This window comes from Orcinus orca, chromosome 9 (genome assembly GCF_937001465.1).
Source record: "Orcinus orca chromosome 9, mOrcOrc1.1, whole genome shotgun sequence".
Taxonomy (NCBI): Eukaryota; Metazoa; Chordata; class Mammalia; order Artiodactyla; family Delphinidae; genus Orcinus; species Orcinus orca.
In genome coordinates, this window is record NC_064567.1 from 21,506,028 (window position 1) to 21,522,514 (window position 16,487).

At 41.5% G+C, this 16,487-nt stretch overlaps 1 long non-coding RNA gene across 4 annotated transcripts in view; it reads left to right on the forward strand.

Moving 5' to 3' along the window:
* Positions 1-16,487, forward strand: part of LOC105748120 (uncharacterized) — an 88,516-nt gene that overhangs the window by 24,466 nt on the left and 47,563 nt on the right. For all 4 annotated transcript variants that reach the window (XR_007479107.1, XR_004484582.2, XR_004484581.2 and 1 more), the window contains 2 exons: positions 830-959; positions 4,558-4,993. This is a non-coding gene — a long non-coding RNA (uncharacterized LOC105748120). The remainder of the gene's footprint in view (positions 1-829; positions 960-4,557; positions 4,994-16,487) is intronic.

A 16,487-nucleotide genomic window follows, 5' to 3' on the forward strand; every position in this document is an offset into this window, starting at 1 on the left:
ATATTTTGTGATTTCCAATGTCGTTAAGTATTCTCCAAAAACCATGATTTAAACATATGAATTTGCTGATTTATTTAGTCACATGCTTTCCTCCAATTTTTGATGTTTATGTTGTTTCCCGTTTTATGTTACTGTAAGTTATTGTATGTGTGTCCTTGTATAGTTATCTTCCTGTGTATCTGTGATTGTTTCTTCAGGAGATATTTATAGACATGTTAATCAGTCACAACAGTTTGAGGGTTTGTAAAAAGATATTGCTGATTTCCTGAAATGATTGTCTCACCTCACCTCACCTGCTTTGCTCTTTTTGTTGTGCATTTTTGTGAATCTGATTGATGAAAAAAATCTTGGTGTTTGCTAGTGAAATTCCATACTTTTTTGTGTTGACATTTTATATTTTGGGGTGAATTGTTTGTTAATATCTTTTACCTTTTACCTTTATAATAATATAAAATATATTATCCTCTTGCAAGTATTTTATTTTTTGTTTACCTTGCAGTTTTGTCTGCTGGTTTTGAAGCTACAGATTTTCGTATTTTAATGTTGTCAGATTGAGTTGATTACCTTGCCTTTTGTTGCTTTTTCTCCATTGCTTTTGTAAAGCTAAGACTTTTTTTCCTATCTCAAATTCAGAAATATATTCTTCTAATTGTTTCTTTTCCTCCGCTCTTACATTTAACTCTTTAATCTCCACAAAATTAATTCTGATGAAGGTTATAAAGTGGGAGCTAATTTTATTTTTTCAAGAATATTATCTTGTTCCCGTGTTTGTCCAAAATCCCAGTAAAATTGTGATGTGAACCAAAACAAGTGCTTTTTCTTATTTTAGTGCCTTGATTTTCCCACTGAGAAAAATGAGGAGGCTGCGATATACCTGTGGACAGGATCAGTAGCTTCACTTCTCACCTCAGAACTTGCCATGTCTCTTTCCGGCTCGGGAAGTATGATGCTCCGCACAGGTTGGTGGGGGACAGAGACGGCAGCCGTAATAAGGGATGGGGGCCCATGAGCTAGGGACTAAGTAGCCCAGAGTGAGCCTCTCGAAGTCTTGACCCCATTTCAGTTTCCCTGGACTAAGATAAGCTACCAGGGCTCCGCTCATTGGAGGCTTACTTGAACCTCAGGTTATAGCTATAAGGTGGCACGTGGTGAAAAAAAGAGTCCTAGCCTAGGAAAGTCAGAGAGCTTGGGTCCAGTTTCAGCTGTCAGTCAGCTATCTGTATAACATAGGAAAGTCTCTTAATTTCTCTAATTTCCTGATTTATAGAATAAGTCTGAGATTTAGTCTCAATAAGTTATGGTCTAGGCAAGTGGCAGAGCTAGGTTGTGCTATGACTTTTTTGGGGAACATTTCTTGGTAACTAGTTCATCTTTCCTTATTAATCCAATCAGCCAGTATGATACCAAGTTTAGGAAGAATATCACAGTATCACGTAATACTCCACCTTGGGGCGTTTCTGCTTCTTACCATTCCGGACCGTTCCTAGTCTATTTCAGGCTTCCCTTCTGAGAGTCTTCTGTCTTCCCTAATAATTTCTTCTCCAGCTACCTCTTGTGTTTAAGAATTTAAAAAGATGAGCCTAGTAATCAGGAAACACTCAGAACTGATGTTTGTCACCGACCTCGCCCTGCCACTTGCCTGAGGTATGAATTTTTTTAAAAAGCTGAAATAAAGATATGAAAAGCATTTTGAAAAATGTAAAGCATTAGGTGATAAAAGTAATAGTTATGAGGTACAAATACCTGCTGTCAACCATGTTAATTGTTTTTATTGGTATTAATAAATTATTATTTATTAACAAATTAATAACAGAAATTGCGTTGAAAAACAAAACAGTCACAGGCCAAACCTTTTGAATTTCAAATATGTTTATGTTAACATACTCTGTTTTAGACAACCAGCACAGAGACTATGGTCAAGTAGTTTTTATATGATGAAGTCATGTATCAGTCAATCCATTACACTTTTTAAGGTGTCTTAATGTTTATCTCCCACTTTTTGGTTTCCAGAGTGAAATAACCTCAGATGAAAATTTCTATGGTGTTGATGTTTTCCTCTTGAGAATGTGTTTGCTGTAATAAAACACAGTAACCACTTGAAATCTATAAAACTTGTGTGAAGTCTGGATAAACCTAAACAGTTTTTTCTTTGTGCTCCAGGAGCACACAGCACTATATATTAAATAAAGCACAAATATCTATACATAGCTGCAACTATGTTTCGTTTCATTACAATTATGTCTTGCCTGATCTTCAAATAACATGGAAAATCATCTTTAAAATAAACCTTGAACGGTTATGATCTTCATAGAAACAGTTTCTTTATTAATTAAACTTTTGTTTTTCATAGTGCATTGCTTTGATCTCGTAATATTTTTTAAAACGTCCTGAGGGTTTATTTTCAAGGCTTCCGAATGAATTTTTATTTCTTAAAAGCCGTAATATATTCATGGCTCAGTGAATCCCAAAGACAGTATTTTTAAACTCCTGTTAAGTTTATTTTTCTTAGCATGCTAGTCTACTGCATAATTTTCTTTGCTCTATGGGTCACGTGATTCCTCCCGTCCATAACACACGCACTTAAAAATTTCACTTCCTGATTGAGCCATCAAGATTATGTAAAATGTAAATCAGTCTAAATACCTAAGAGCAGGAATTTTAAGGGAAAAATGCTGTTTTCTTTTTCTGTTTCATTATTGATGCCTAGAAAATCAGAGTGTGTGTTTGCCTATTTGTATTTGGAAACTAGAGACTGTTAGGGGGGTTTTTTGTTTTTGTTTTTGTTTTTTCTTTTGTCCCTTCCCTTTCAGATTGCATCAGAGTTTGCTTTCATTATAAAAATAAAGTACCAAGTAGATAGAACGTAGGAGTGGTGTAGTTGCAGGACTGAAATCAAAATGGTTCCGATTACTGAGAGAGCTGTTCATTTACTTATTCTTTTCATGATCTGAATGGAGAGTGCAGCATCTCTCAAAAGGTAACGATTTGATATTTCAGAGTTGTAAATGGCCATTTAACCTTTCTGCTGCCTGATATAAATGAAAGTAATTTCTAGCAGGCTGGATGACACTTGGTTTATCATGAATCTAAAAATCCCTCACATTTTCTCAAAGCAATTTTGAAGTTGTCATAGTAACGGCATGATATTTGGAGGGTCTTTTTAGTAGTTCTTTAGCTAGAGTTAATTAATTTTATTAACCCTGGACGTTTTTCTTTTTATTCTTCTCTGACAAACAAGGGCCATAATTGCTCAAGTATGTATTTGGTGTTTTTTATTTCTTGGTAACTATAGTTTGAGGGCTTGATGTTTTGCAAATTGTTTCAGGAAAGGAACGGGAATGTTAGCAGTTGATTTCAGATAGTTTAAACTTGGGTTTTTAAATACTTCTCTGTAAAATTGCACTACCATCGTAGGACCAGAATTTAGTTTTATTTAAAGAGATGGATTATGGGAAATGTTCGCTCAAATTTTACTGTGACTTACACAATTAAATTGTGTTGCAACTATCCTTTTTTTTTTTTTTAGTTCTGCTAGATCCAGAGTAAGAATTGAAGAACATAGAAGGGAAATGTCAGCCTTACAGGAGAAAATTATTTCTTTAAAAATGTAACAGTCAGATACAATACCAAAATCATGTTCCACAAAAGAAAAAGAAATGGATAAATCTGACTTTATCAGAATTGAAAATGCAACAACGGTGCTCTTTGAAACTCTAAAATATGCTAAAATAAATTATCCTCTAGGAAAGTTTGTGGGAATTTTTTTATTGGGAGAAAGTAGGTCAGGATCTTCTGTTAGTAAAGCTCTGTGGCAGAAATTCTTGCCAATATGGCGATCGGTGAGGAAAGAAGCCCCTCTCCTGGGCAAGGAGAGGGTCAGAAGAAAGAATGGTCTGAACCAGGTCTGGATGCTGGGACTTGAAAAAGTATCAGATGTTGGATGCTTTTGTTTTCTTATAAAAGTGATCAGAGAGATGTGACACTTACAAAAGGTATCATGTGAGTTCTGTGGGCTTAATGCTAATGCCAGTATCCCTAGTGTTGTGTGGAGTATTTGTTCAACCAGAGGTGGTTCAAGACAGTCAGGGTAGCAGCATGTGCAGCCAACAGCAGTAAAGGTGCTAATACATGTCCAGTGATGTCAGGAGTTACGAGACAGCAGTTTCAAAACACTGCAGTAAACAAGGTCATAGTGTCCCGTTTTGCTGGAAGAAGGTTTGTTTTTATGAGCTGGACAGTACATGGATGAAGTAATTTTTCAAAACAAACATCAAATTTATATGTTGGGTTTTTCTTCCTACTTTTTGGATTAAAAAAAAAATTAACCAGATGAGATTTAGTAAGGGTTACATTTTTAAGCAGAATTATACTTTTTTCCTGTTTTGTTTTGTTTTTTTAATTGATTCTCTGTAGTTTCCACAGAGGAAATGAAAATACTTCTGATCTAGGATTCTTAAATGCAGTTTTAGAGAGCAAGGTATGACCCAGCACACGGCAAATGCCAATCACCATCACCAGTAAAACACTTCTAATTTTGTACCTTTCGCACTTATTTAGACAGGCATCTACGTGCGAGAAAGTTAATGGCGCAGAATGCTGCTGACTGCATGGTTCTCGTCTTAATACATTTCCCAACCTTGAACCTGAGAATGCCAGAGGCTCAAGTCTCTGAACGCTCGTCTGAGCCGTTATCTGCTGGTGGCCTGGTTCCTGACCTAACAAGTGGGTGTCCCAGGCGTGCGTGTGGTAATAGCAGCAGTGGTGCCACGTGGCGCCCAGAGGTCGCCTTGGTCTGCCCTGGAGATTCCTGGTCCTTGGTGAAGCTTCTGAGTTGAACTGTGAACTTGGGGCATCCTGAGAAGCGCAGGCATTTTGGAGTTCCACAGCAAACCTGGATGTTAAGTGTAAACACAGCTTATAAAGTGAAAGCAGGGGCCTTGAGGAAGGGAACCCTCATCTCGATCCGGACCTGCTTACTGTGCTGGAAAACAAAGTAAGTTTTGTTTGTTTTTAGTCAGTCTCTCCTACATGTTTTTCTTGCTAACATTATTAAACACTCAGTATCTGGCAAATGCCAAGGTTTTTTTTTTTTTTCCTTTTCATCGGGAAGTAGGAGATGAAGTTTGTTAAATAGCTGATTGCTTCTTTTATCTTTTCTGTCTCTCTTCCTGTATCTAGCTGCTGGCTGGCTTGTTAAGAGGTAAAAAGAGACTGAAATTTATCATCAGTGAGAAAACAAAAAGTTCTCTTTTTTTCTCTTTTTAAATGGTTCAAGAACTTTGCCGTTAATTAAATGACGGTGGGTGACACAGACAAGGCTTTTTATGAGCTGCAGCCAGGAGCATATCTAGCAAAATAGCCCCAGCTCACTGCCCTTATTTCCATTGGGAAGCAGGAAGGGTGCGTGTACAAGACAGGTATGAGGACGGGGGTGTCTGCACGTGGGAACTGCAGACACTAGGTGGGAATGGCTGTTGGATAAAAGGCTGTAATTTTAAAGCCTGTCAGGAAATGGAAAGGACCTGAAGAATACAAGTTATTTAATGATGTTGGGAAAATAAATTAATATAAAAATGGGATAAAATGTATAAAGTCCTAACCGAATTTTTCCTTCATGTTAGAAAGTTTCGTGCCTTGTAGATTTATAGAAAATATGTTTAATAACTTTAAAAAATAATAATTAAGAGGCTTCATCTCCTACACAGAAGATTCTGTGACATCAGCCTGATTCTGACACTTGGCCCATCTTACATTTTTGTTTGTTTGTTTTTTATGCTGATCCTGTCTCCAAAGATGTTACATGGCTTGATAAATTTTTAATACAAAGTTCTGTGGTTTTGAAAATGCAAAACGAATAGAAATGCAGAGTGGTTTGTGATTTGTAATTAAAATTATACTTATAAAATGGACTGCTTTTACCGGAGAATTTTCTTGACTTCTCTGAACTTAAACAGTGACACTTTGAAGGTAGAAGGGGGCAGCATGTCTGTACTGTAGTGTTGGAAAGCAGAAGTCAGGGGTCTTAGCTTCTGACTCTAGTGTGGAATACAGTGTGAATTAAAGTTCGGGCTTCTGTGCCGTGGGAGTTCCCATTTTATCTCAAAGTGGTGATGGTAGGACTTGAGGTGTCTGTATTTCATTTGAAACACTCCAGGCTCCCTATATGAATGTCTGTGAATTATTAATTCAGCAAACATCCTTAAGTACCTTCTTTCTGAAGGTACTCTAAGTGTTGTGCTCAGAGCTATAGTTTTTCATAATTAAATTTACAGAGATTTGGTTTATAAATCAAAGATTGAGAACAGTTTGAAACAAGGGTGAATGAGCAGAGCATTACCATCGAAACGGTTTGTTAAAGATGGTGCCAAGTGAGCAGGGCTGTCCCCTCTGAGCTGCCCCTCCTAATTAAAGGGGAAGGTGGCTGCCATCTGCCTTCTTTCATTCAAGGCAGTAGGGGGTCTGGGGTGGAAGGAAGCAACCCCCCCTCTTATTTTTCTCCCACTCTTTTTTATAGTCGGCTTTCTCCCTAGTCAGTGACCCAGAAGGTCATTGATGATCTGTCTATCTCAGAATGAATAGTAACATAAGCATGCAAGGCACTTGCAAAAAAAAAAAAAAAAGTTTATAACATGAATTTATCCATTTAGAATTCTGCTTGAATTCTGTCTGAGAGTATCGTAATCCCTTTGTTGGTGTCATTGCCCCTTTTGTTGCTGAGGGCACTACTGGCAGAAAAAGTGGGGGGTTCTACTTTTATTGATTTTGTTTTTTCATGAAAAATTGTTTACACTCCACCGGGCATAATGTAGAAGATGGCAGCACGTAGCTGTCCAGTGAGGATGTACAGGAATATTATTCTTATCAAAACCAAGGACACCTGTTAATTATTATTATTTTATATATATATACCTGTATATATATAATCTCAAGGGAGATTGTGGACAAAGAGGTTAACAGGTCTCCGAGATACTCAGTGGTCTACTGGTCTACTGCAGCTTTTTTGGTCCAGTCATTGAAATAACTTGCATTGATTATCCTTCAGTTAAGCAATAAGCCTTTTAAACCTTTTCTCATGAGAATAGGCTATTGGAGAGTTTAGTTGTAGTTTGGGGTCATGACTTTAACTGCTTTTGAAGCATAGAGTATTCTAACAAAATGATTGAGCCTTCTTGCCTCGGTTTCCACACCTTTAAATGGAAGAAGTATGTGCTGCTTTTAAAAATATTAAAGAGAATATGAAATAATACTTTCTGTCTTTGATAGAAAATTTATTATAACTGAAAAGTTCTAAACTCTTTGGTTATTTTTGTTTTCAGTTTTCATATACAAAACCTAGCAACGTGCCAGCAGTTATCTAAAAAGATTTGGTCCTTAACACACTCTGTTAAGCCTCCCCAAGCAGTAGATAATGGACTCCGCAGAATATGCTGATTTTTGGAACTCTCTGTGACGTGGAAATGTGTTTCTTAAACCCATAGCAGTATGTTTGGAAAGCCCAAATGTCAGAGTCATGGTCTGTAATTTTATTTAGAGTATTTTTTCAAATTTGTCATCAACCTATAATGAGGTTTCTTGGAAACTAAGATGTGCTTATGTTGTTGAACGTTGGGAAGAGCAGTCTGTAGATTCTGGAGACACTGACGACAGTTTGGATTGGATGATACCTGAAAAGTAGCTCATTTCCTAATCACTGAAGGGTACACGGTGCTGAGCGGGCGGGTCTTTTTGGCTTTTTCATGTAATTTGGACGTTGAACTAGATGCTTCCCTCACTATCTTTTTAAAGTTGTGATTTACACTAATTTGTTTTTACCCATCAGTATATATTTCAGGGCAACTAAATAAACTAATTAAATGAAGCACATGTATAAGGTGTGACTCTAAAGTAATGCAATTAATATTTTAACTCACAGAGCAAAAGACACATAGACGTGCAAATGGATGTTGCCTCCTTAAAGTACTGTGTTAGCTGGGAAGAATTTAAACTTCTCCTACAGCGATGCCATCTTTGCCAAGGACACATTCAAAACTTTTTTTCGCCATTGCCTTAAAAGCCTCCCATCCTTTTTTATTATCCACAGTGATGGGAATTCTCTGGCCTTGGAGGGTAGGAAGGAGCCAGTAGTTAGGTCTGATGAAAAGGTTTATGATCCATTAACTGATTTGAGTCATTGATTCATGTAAACATTTACTGAGCCACCGACTACATTCCAGCAGTCAGCACTGCAGATTCAGAAACTGGCATGTCAGGGGCCTGCCTCCAGGAGGACAGTTGAGTGGGATAAATGACATATAAAGAGGTAACATCACAGATTGACAAGTACTATAACAGAGATACACGTGGTGCATGGTGTTGTTGCCAGAGCCCGGTGGGGTTGGAGGGGGGGCAGTTAAAACTTGATGGAGGGCTTCCCTGGTGGTGCAGTGGTTGAGAGTTCGCCTGCCGATGCAGGGGACGCGGATCCGTGCCCCGGAGTGGCTGGGCCCGTGAGCCATGGCCGCTGAGCCTGCGCATCCGGAGCCTTTGCTCAGCAACGGGGGAGGCCACAACAGTGAGGGGCCCGCATACCGCAAAAAAAAAAAAAAAACAACAAACAAACTTGATGGAAAAATGAGGATTGTTGTGTATGTGATTTATAAAGTGGCTTACATAATAGAATTTTGGAAATGAAAGCCCTGAAAAACACCTTCTACTTTAAGGATAAGGAGATGGGAATTTTATTTCTGAAATTCTTTAATTCTCAGCTAGTTGAAAGCCTTATGAGAAAAGGTGTTCATTCTGTAATAGACATCTTTTTTTAAAAAAAAAAAAACAAAGAAGTTATGGCTATATAAAAGGTGAGGTCTGAAAAAGATTTTGGACATTGTTAGAATAACTCTGTGTTCTCCAAAGGAGACTATTTTTGAGGAATGATTCTTACTTACATGTTAAAATTGAGTACTTTTGACACATTAAATATACCAAAGCGTTACATGCCATACTGATTGCTGAGAGTAGCTGTCTAGCTTTCGGGAGACAGTGAAATTGAAGCTGGCCTGCATCCTAAGTATATGGTGGGAGAGAAAAGGCTTCCTCAGGTCTTCTTTTGTGTTTTATTCCGCGGGGACAGAATTTCTGTCCCACAGCCAATAGGCGATCTCCCTGTGGATAAGTTCATTTAACAGTTATTTGTGGAGTGCCGCTCTATGCCAGGCACTGTTCTAGGAGCTGAGCAGAAGCTTGACAATTGCAGCCCCCCAGGTGCTGGTACATCCTCAGCAGGACCCTGTGGGTGTGCACATTCAGCTGCTGTTTCCTGGGTGCCTTTCCTGAGCATGACAGTGTGGGCCCGGACGTCATGCTGCCTGTGGAGAGCTTGGAGCTAAGGTTCAGTGCACAGATAAACATAGAGAAGAGAGATAAAATGTATAAAAGAAAAGAGATAAATCAAACACACTACACATTTGTAGAAGAGATTTTTCTCAGGCTGGGCCATCAAGAAATGCATCATGGATCGAAGAGGCTTTGGCCGGACCAAGAAAGTTGGTGATGGACTTGAGGACTGCGAGGGTCTGAGTCCAAGGACACATGAGCAGAGACATATAGAAAGGGATGGGAAGAACTGGTGCGCAGAGTGGGCAGTGACTAATGTGTTGTTGCTGGGCAACAGTGTGTGTATAAGTGACTAACGGGAACAGAAGGCAGCAAAGGTCAGTTGAGGCCGGCCCAGGAGGGCTGTGAAGGCTTATGACTGAACGATTTAGACTGGATACTAAGTCACGGGAACAGTTGAAGAATTTCTGTCAGGTGAATGACAATAGGATCTTCTGGAATCTGTGTGTGGGGTGGCCTGGACAGTGAGAAAACCATAGCCAGGGAAGCCCAGCAGAGCTGCTGTGATAGTCCAGGAGGGAGGTGCAGGGGGCCTAAGTGAGGGGGCACGACTGGAATGGGCCTGGATGAGAGGGGTTGCCTGGCGGGGAGGAGGATAGAAGCGGAATTACTCCAGATTTTTTAAAAAAATATTCATTGTTTATTTATTTTGGCTGCACTAGGTCTTTGTTGTAGCATGCAGGTTCTTTAGTTGTGGCATGCATGTGGGATCTAGTTCCCTGACCAGGGAGGAAACCCAGGCCCCGTGCACTGGGAGTGCGGAGCCTTAACCACTGGACCACCAGGGAAGCCCCTACTCCAGATTTTTGAACTCAGGTGCCATTTGTTATTTCTATGTCATTTGCCAGGCATTTCACATACATCCTCTCATTCAATCTTAGACTAATCCTATGAGGTTGGTATTTTTGCCCTTATTTCAGAGATGAGAAAACTAAGGCTCGGAGAAAGATTTGTCTAAAGCTGCCCAGCTAATAGGATATAGAGCAGCATATTCCAGGCATCCCTGATTTCCATACCTGTTCTCTTTCTACTGTACTAGGTTTTGAAGAGAGCAGATGTGAGAGAGAAGATGATCCCCATGCACTCTGTACATGTTCAGATTAGATACTGGTAAGACATCCATCAGGCAACTGGAGTTGTGGAGCTGAATCTCAAGGACAAAGTTAAGAGGATCGGAGACAGGGATTTAAGAATCAGCTGCGTGCTCCTTTATTCAACACATACTTGTTGAGTGTCCTTATGGACGAGCACTGCGTGGCAGCGGGAATACAGTGCTGAACGAGAGAGCCATAGTCTTACCCTACAGAACAGGCTGGCGAGGGAGACTCCATACTGTGGGGTGACTGTAATGTGGAAGGGGGGGCAGTGCAGATTTGCTACAGGAACACCGACCCAGGGCACCTAACCAAGTCTGGGGACCAGGAAGTCTCTGAAGGAAGTTATAGTACTTAACATGACACTCGCATGATGAGTGCCAAGGTAAAAAGGAAGAAAAAGGCATATTCCGGGTAGGGGAACTAGAATCTACCAAGACCCCAGAGGCAAGAGAGAAGCATGATACATCTGAAGAACTGGAAATTATGTGGTGCTGAAACGGAGAAAACAGGAGATAAGGCCAGGGGGGTGGGCAGCAGCTAGATCAAGAAATGCCCCAGAAGCTGTATTAGGGGATCTGATCATCTCGTTAAGGACATGGGAAGTATTCATGGGTTTTAAGCACTGGGGTGATGTGATTAGACTCATGTTTTAGAAGGACCATTCTGTCTGCTGGAGAATAGATTTTAGGGAAGCAAGTACCAGAAGCAGGAAAACTGGTCACGAGTTCATTGGAGAGAGGATTCTAGGTGAGAGGTGAGGGTGATCCGGATAGAGAGACTCTGGTTGATGTTTAAGAATGGTAGACATATGGAATTTGCGGGGTTGTTGGATATGGGGGTTGAGGGAGAGAGAAGGATAAAAGTTAACATGTAAGTTTCTTAACTGGGCAGCTGGGTTGTTGCTGGTACTTTCCTAGGGGACACGGTGGAAGGATCAGATCTGGGGTTTAGGATTATTAGGTTTGGTTATCCTACGTAACCAATTGGTATCCTAAATAATTAGTAAAGGGAGCTGAAGGAGAGGGGATCGTGGTCAGAGAGAGGGACATCAGCATGTACTAGTTCAGAAGTGAAGCAGTTCAAGTGATAGTAATAGAGCAAAGTCGTTGGAGTGGACAGGTCCAGAGGAGGGGAGAGCTGGCCGTGGGATATGAGGAGGTTAAGGAGCTAACAGACTCGTGCTGGACGGGTGTTCGTGTGGAGGTTAAAGTCGCACAGGTTGCTGGCAGGACTTGGAGGGGAGAGGGTCAGCGTGTAGGTCGGTCACTACCTTCTGCGTAGGTATGGAGGTTGGGCACTGAGGTGTGTGAGTTGAAAACGTGATTTCCACGGACTGTGTGCACAGCGTCAGAGCGAGGAGAGGAGCTTGAGGAGAGAGTGAACGGGCCCTAGGACTCACCTCTGGGGTGGGGGGGTGGGGTAAGGGGTGGGAGGAGACCGCGGAGGAGCTTCCAAAGGGGAAAACGGGGAACTTCAGAGCCTTAGAAGGCCAGTGGACGTTGGTGCTGCGGAGAGGAACTGTTGGGGTAAGGACGGGGGTACTGTGAGAGGCCTTCGGATTGCTGAGCCCAGAGTCATGAGTGCCTTTAAGGGAGAGGCTCATGGAGTGGTGGGGGCGGGGCGTGCAAGCTGTGGAGGAGTGAGTGGGAGTCAGTGGGTACCGGCAGCAAGCATCACCTACACTTGCGACAAATTTTAGGTTGAAAGAAAAGACAGAGAAATCTTCTGGTAGCTGGAGGGATAGAATCTATTGTAGCATCTAATAGTCCTGTGGTTTTATATCTTTTGACAATCTTCTAGTATTCTCTGCTGTGTGTCTTTGGTCAAATTATTTACCCTTTCCCTGCTTCATTTGTAGAATGAGTACCTGCCTCGTGGGGTTGTTGTGAGGATTAAATGAGTTGCAGAGTAGTGCCTTGCACATAGTAAGTGCCCTATAAATGGTGGTTAATAAAAGCAAAGTCGGAAGCATGTATATCAACCGTCACATTTGGGGCACTTTTCCCTGAGTGTTCACAATAATTCTGTAGTGTAAGTGGCAGTGACCTCATTCTACAAACAAAACAGAGGCCTGGAGAGTTTTAAGGAACTTATTCTAGGTCATGCCGCTAATGAGTGGTGGAAGAGAGAGACAGGGCTCCTTTGACCTGACGGAAAGTCGATTGTCCTTCCACAGGCTCATGCTTGTGTGTGTCCTCGGGCTGTTGCAGAAAGAAAGCTGGACTTGGAGCCTTCCTCGGCCAGAAGCTGGGGAGCAGTTTTACATGGGGTATGCACTGTGTATTCTGCATGTCCCCCACCCTGTTCGTTTCACCCATTTGTCTTATCTGTCTGGCCCGTATAGGTACTGAGTTTGCAGCCCTTGTTCTAAAAGCTTGTCCTTTCTGTGGACTGGAGTACATTCTCCTGACTCTTCCTACTTACTATTCAGATACCATCTTCTATGTCTGCTTTCAAGGTTTTTCTTCAGCCTTAGAATTCATCTCTAAAGAAATGGGTGCCTCATCTGAATTTCTTGCCTCTAATCTGGTCTCAGAGAGTGAAGTTGCTGTGCATTCTTAGAGGTTTTTCCTGCAGCAAAGAATCATCTGAACACCATCTCTTCTGAAAGGATAGTGTGATGGTTAATTTTATGTGTCAACTTGGCGAGGTCACAGTACCCAGGTATTTGGTGAAACACCAGTCAAGAAGGTGAATAAAAATACCTGTTGAAGGTATTTTTAGCTGAGATCATTTAAATCAGGGGTGTTGAGTAAAGCTGAGATCAACATTTAAATCAGGGGTGTTGAGTAAAGCAAACATTTAAATCAGGGGTGTTGAGAAAAGCAAATTATCCTCCATAAGGTATGTGGGCCTTATTCAATCCATTGATGGCCTTAAGAGGGAAAGATTGTTGTCCCCCAGGGATGAAGGAATTCTGCCTCCAGACTGCCTGCTGGCTTGAGACCACAGCATCATCTCTTCCCTGGGTCACCAGCCTGCCCTGCAGATTTTGGATTTGTCAAACCCCAGTGGAATTGGCCTAAGCATTTCCTTAAAATTCCATCTCTTGATCTCTGTCTCTTTCTCCCCCACCCCCTCCACACCACATCCTATTGACTCTCTTTCTCTGGAAAACTCTGACTAATATAGACAGGAAGATACAGAAATTTAAACTGTTCAGCTGCTGTTGATATTAGCAAAAAATGGCATCAGGCCTCTCTAGGCATTCCTGGTGGAGATGTATATTGCTTGTCGTGTAGGTGAGGAGAGTGAATTACAGAAGGGATGTGGTGCACCCAGTGTGATGCAGAAAGAAGATGTGAGAGCCAAGGAGAGGACTCCCGACTCCTCGGGTGTGGTTCAGTTGCTCTCTTGCTATTTGGCTCTCACATGCTTATTAGCAGCATAATAAAGTTACTGGGTTTGCCAGGCATAATTATTGCTAACATTTATAGACTATTTTTCTAGGGCTCAGGTCTATCATAATTGCTTCACAGATGTTAGTGATTTTAATTCTTACAACTACCCAGTGAGATAGGGACTGATATTAACCCCCTGTGACCGATTTTAAACACCGAGCCCCAGTGAGCAGCATGGTCATTGCTGCACAGCAGGTGAGTGAGAGAGCCAGGCGTGGGGCCCAGGCAGCCTGGCTCCAGAGCCTGTGCTCCTAACCCTTCTGCTCTACTGCCTCTCAGTCTAAGATGTCCTGAAAGTAGCCTCTCATCTGTCCCTTTGGAGCCATCATCTAGAACCTTCATCATGGTTAGTGGTGCTTTCGTAGGGCTTTTGTTTTGTTTTGTTTTGTTTTTTTGTGTGTGATATGCGGGCCTCTCACTGTTGTGGCCTCTCCCGTTGCGGAGCACAGGCTCCAGACGCGCAGGCTCAGCGGCCATGGCTCACGGGCCCAGCCGCTTCGTGGCACGTGGGATCTTCCCGGACCGGGGCACGAACCCGTGTCCCCTGCATCGGCAGGCCGACTTTCAACCACTGCACCACCAGGGAAGCCCAGGGCTTGTTTTAAAAGAGAAATGCTCTAAGTGATTTTTCAAGAGGCCTTCCAGTGATACTCTCTTGCTACCTCCTTGAGAAACAGAAAACATTCCCATTATAGCAACAGTATGGGGTATATTCTTGCTGGGGTATATTTTTAGCGACTAGACTTTCCTGTCTAGCTCAGTGACACTGTTGGCTACCTGATTTGCCAAAAGTCATACAGAAATGTGATCAAGTGGTGATGTGGCTTAGTTCCTTGTCCAACAATTTGGGGTGTGTTCTGGGGAAGAAGATGGCAAACTTCTTTGTGGGTGTCCTTCAGTTCTCTGAGGAAGTAACCCTCGTAACTGTCATTTATGGGGCCTTTAGTGTGCCAGGGACTGTTTTAAGTGCTTTACAAACATGATCTCCTGGAATCTTCTCAACATTATCATCCCATTTTACATATAAAGAAAGCAATAATTAGGGAGTTAAACAGTGTTTTCCAGGGCAGGATTTAAACCTCATCTAATGACCCCAGCCGTGTTCTCAGTCACTCTGCTGTACCTCTGCCGCCAGCTCCCTGGTGTCCATGAGGGCAGGAACTTTGTTTTTCACTGAGTTCATCATCATATTTCTGCATCTACCAAGTGCAGTACCTGACACGTAGTAGGTTCTTATACATATATGTTGAGTGACTGACGGACTCACTCTGTTCTCTGAGATCACTCCCAAATAGCCAGGGGGATGGGGAGAGAGGGTATTACAGACGCATGTGGATTTAGCCCTCAGGCACCTATTTGAGGATGTTTTCTCCTCAAGATGAGCCTATCAGCCTGGGCTTCAGTCAGTGCTACATGGCTCTGTCAGTAGCTCTCCTTCCCAAAAGAAATCTGCATGGTACTGTATACATCCCTGTCATTAGCATTCAGGACCGACTTTTCATAGCTGGTATGCCACACTGGTCTAGGGCAGCATCTAAGGAATTCTGGTGCTTTTAAGGAATCATCAATTGTGTATTTTTAAAACATTCCTTAAACTCTCTGTTTCTTTAATTATTCCAGGTTCCTCTTTGTCTCTCCTTCTGTCTGTGTCTCTCTCATGCTTTCTTGGTCTCGCACACATGCACACACATACCCCTTAGTTTGTCACCTACCTATCTCACAAACATACATATCTCCTTTCTTTTTCAGTGAAATACGCGGTATACTTGGAAAACCACTTTGTAAAATGAAACTGTATGATTTATATTTAGTCTCATTTTTTCCTCAAAATTCCTTTCCTTTGCTTCTCATAAATGAAAACTAGATACTGTATTCAGTACCATTTATATAAGCTTATTTTTCCTCTTGGAAATAGTAAGTTATGATGATGTTGACCGAAAACTTACTGTTAATGTAAGAAGCCTTAGAATTTACATCCAGCTCAAGGCCATGCAGAAATGCAGATTCACTCAGTAAGCGCTCACTGACAGCCTGCTTAGTGCCAGACTTCACCTCCTCTTAGCTTTGGAAAGCTTCAAAGTGGGGCAGTTTATGTTTGGGAATGACCAGTTAAAATAGCAAGACAGGTAGGCAAGAATCTAACTTTCAGAAATTTCAATGGGATGGGGGGGCGGAAGCATGTATCAAAACAGATCACAATCTTATCTTATTGGAGCTCCAGAATCAATAAGTACATTTGAAAGATGCACTCTGTCAACCTTCTTAACAGAATTTTTGCTGGCACTCCTCTTTTTGAATCTCTGTTCTGAATCGTTTATTCTTTCTTTTTAGTAAGGAGGAAGAAAAAGTTCTCCTTAAGAATTCATTAGAAATTAACATTAATCTCAGCATTTAGTGTTCTTCAGAATATGATGATAAAGACTGATTTGAAAGGGCAGTGCTTAGTTTGATCAGCCATGGAAAAGGAGGACAGGCCATGGTCCTGGCCAGCGCATCTTCGCCATGGTGGAAAAATGGTGTTGCTTTAATTGTAATTCTTTCATTCCCTTCCTTGCCAAGCCCACTGGCTTCTGTTATAACATGTGGCGACTTCTCCCTTGGAGACTGACTCAGTCCA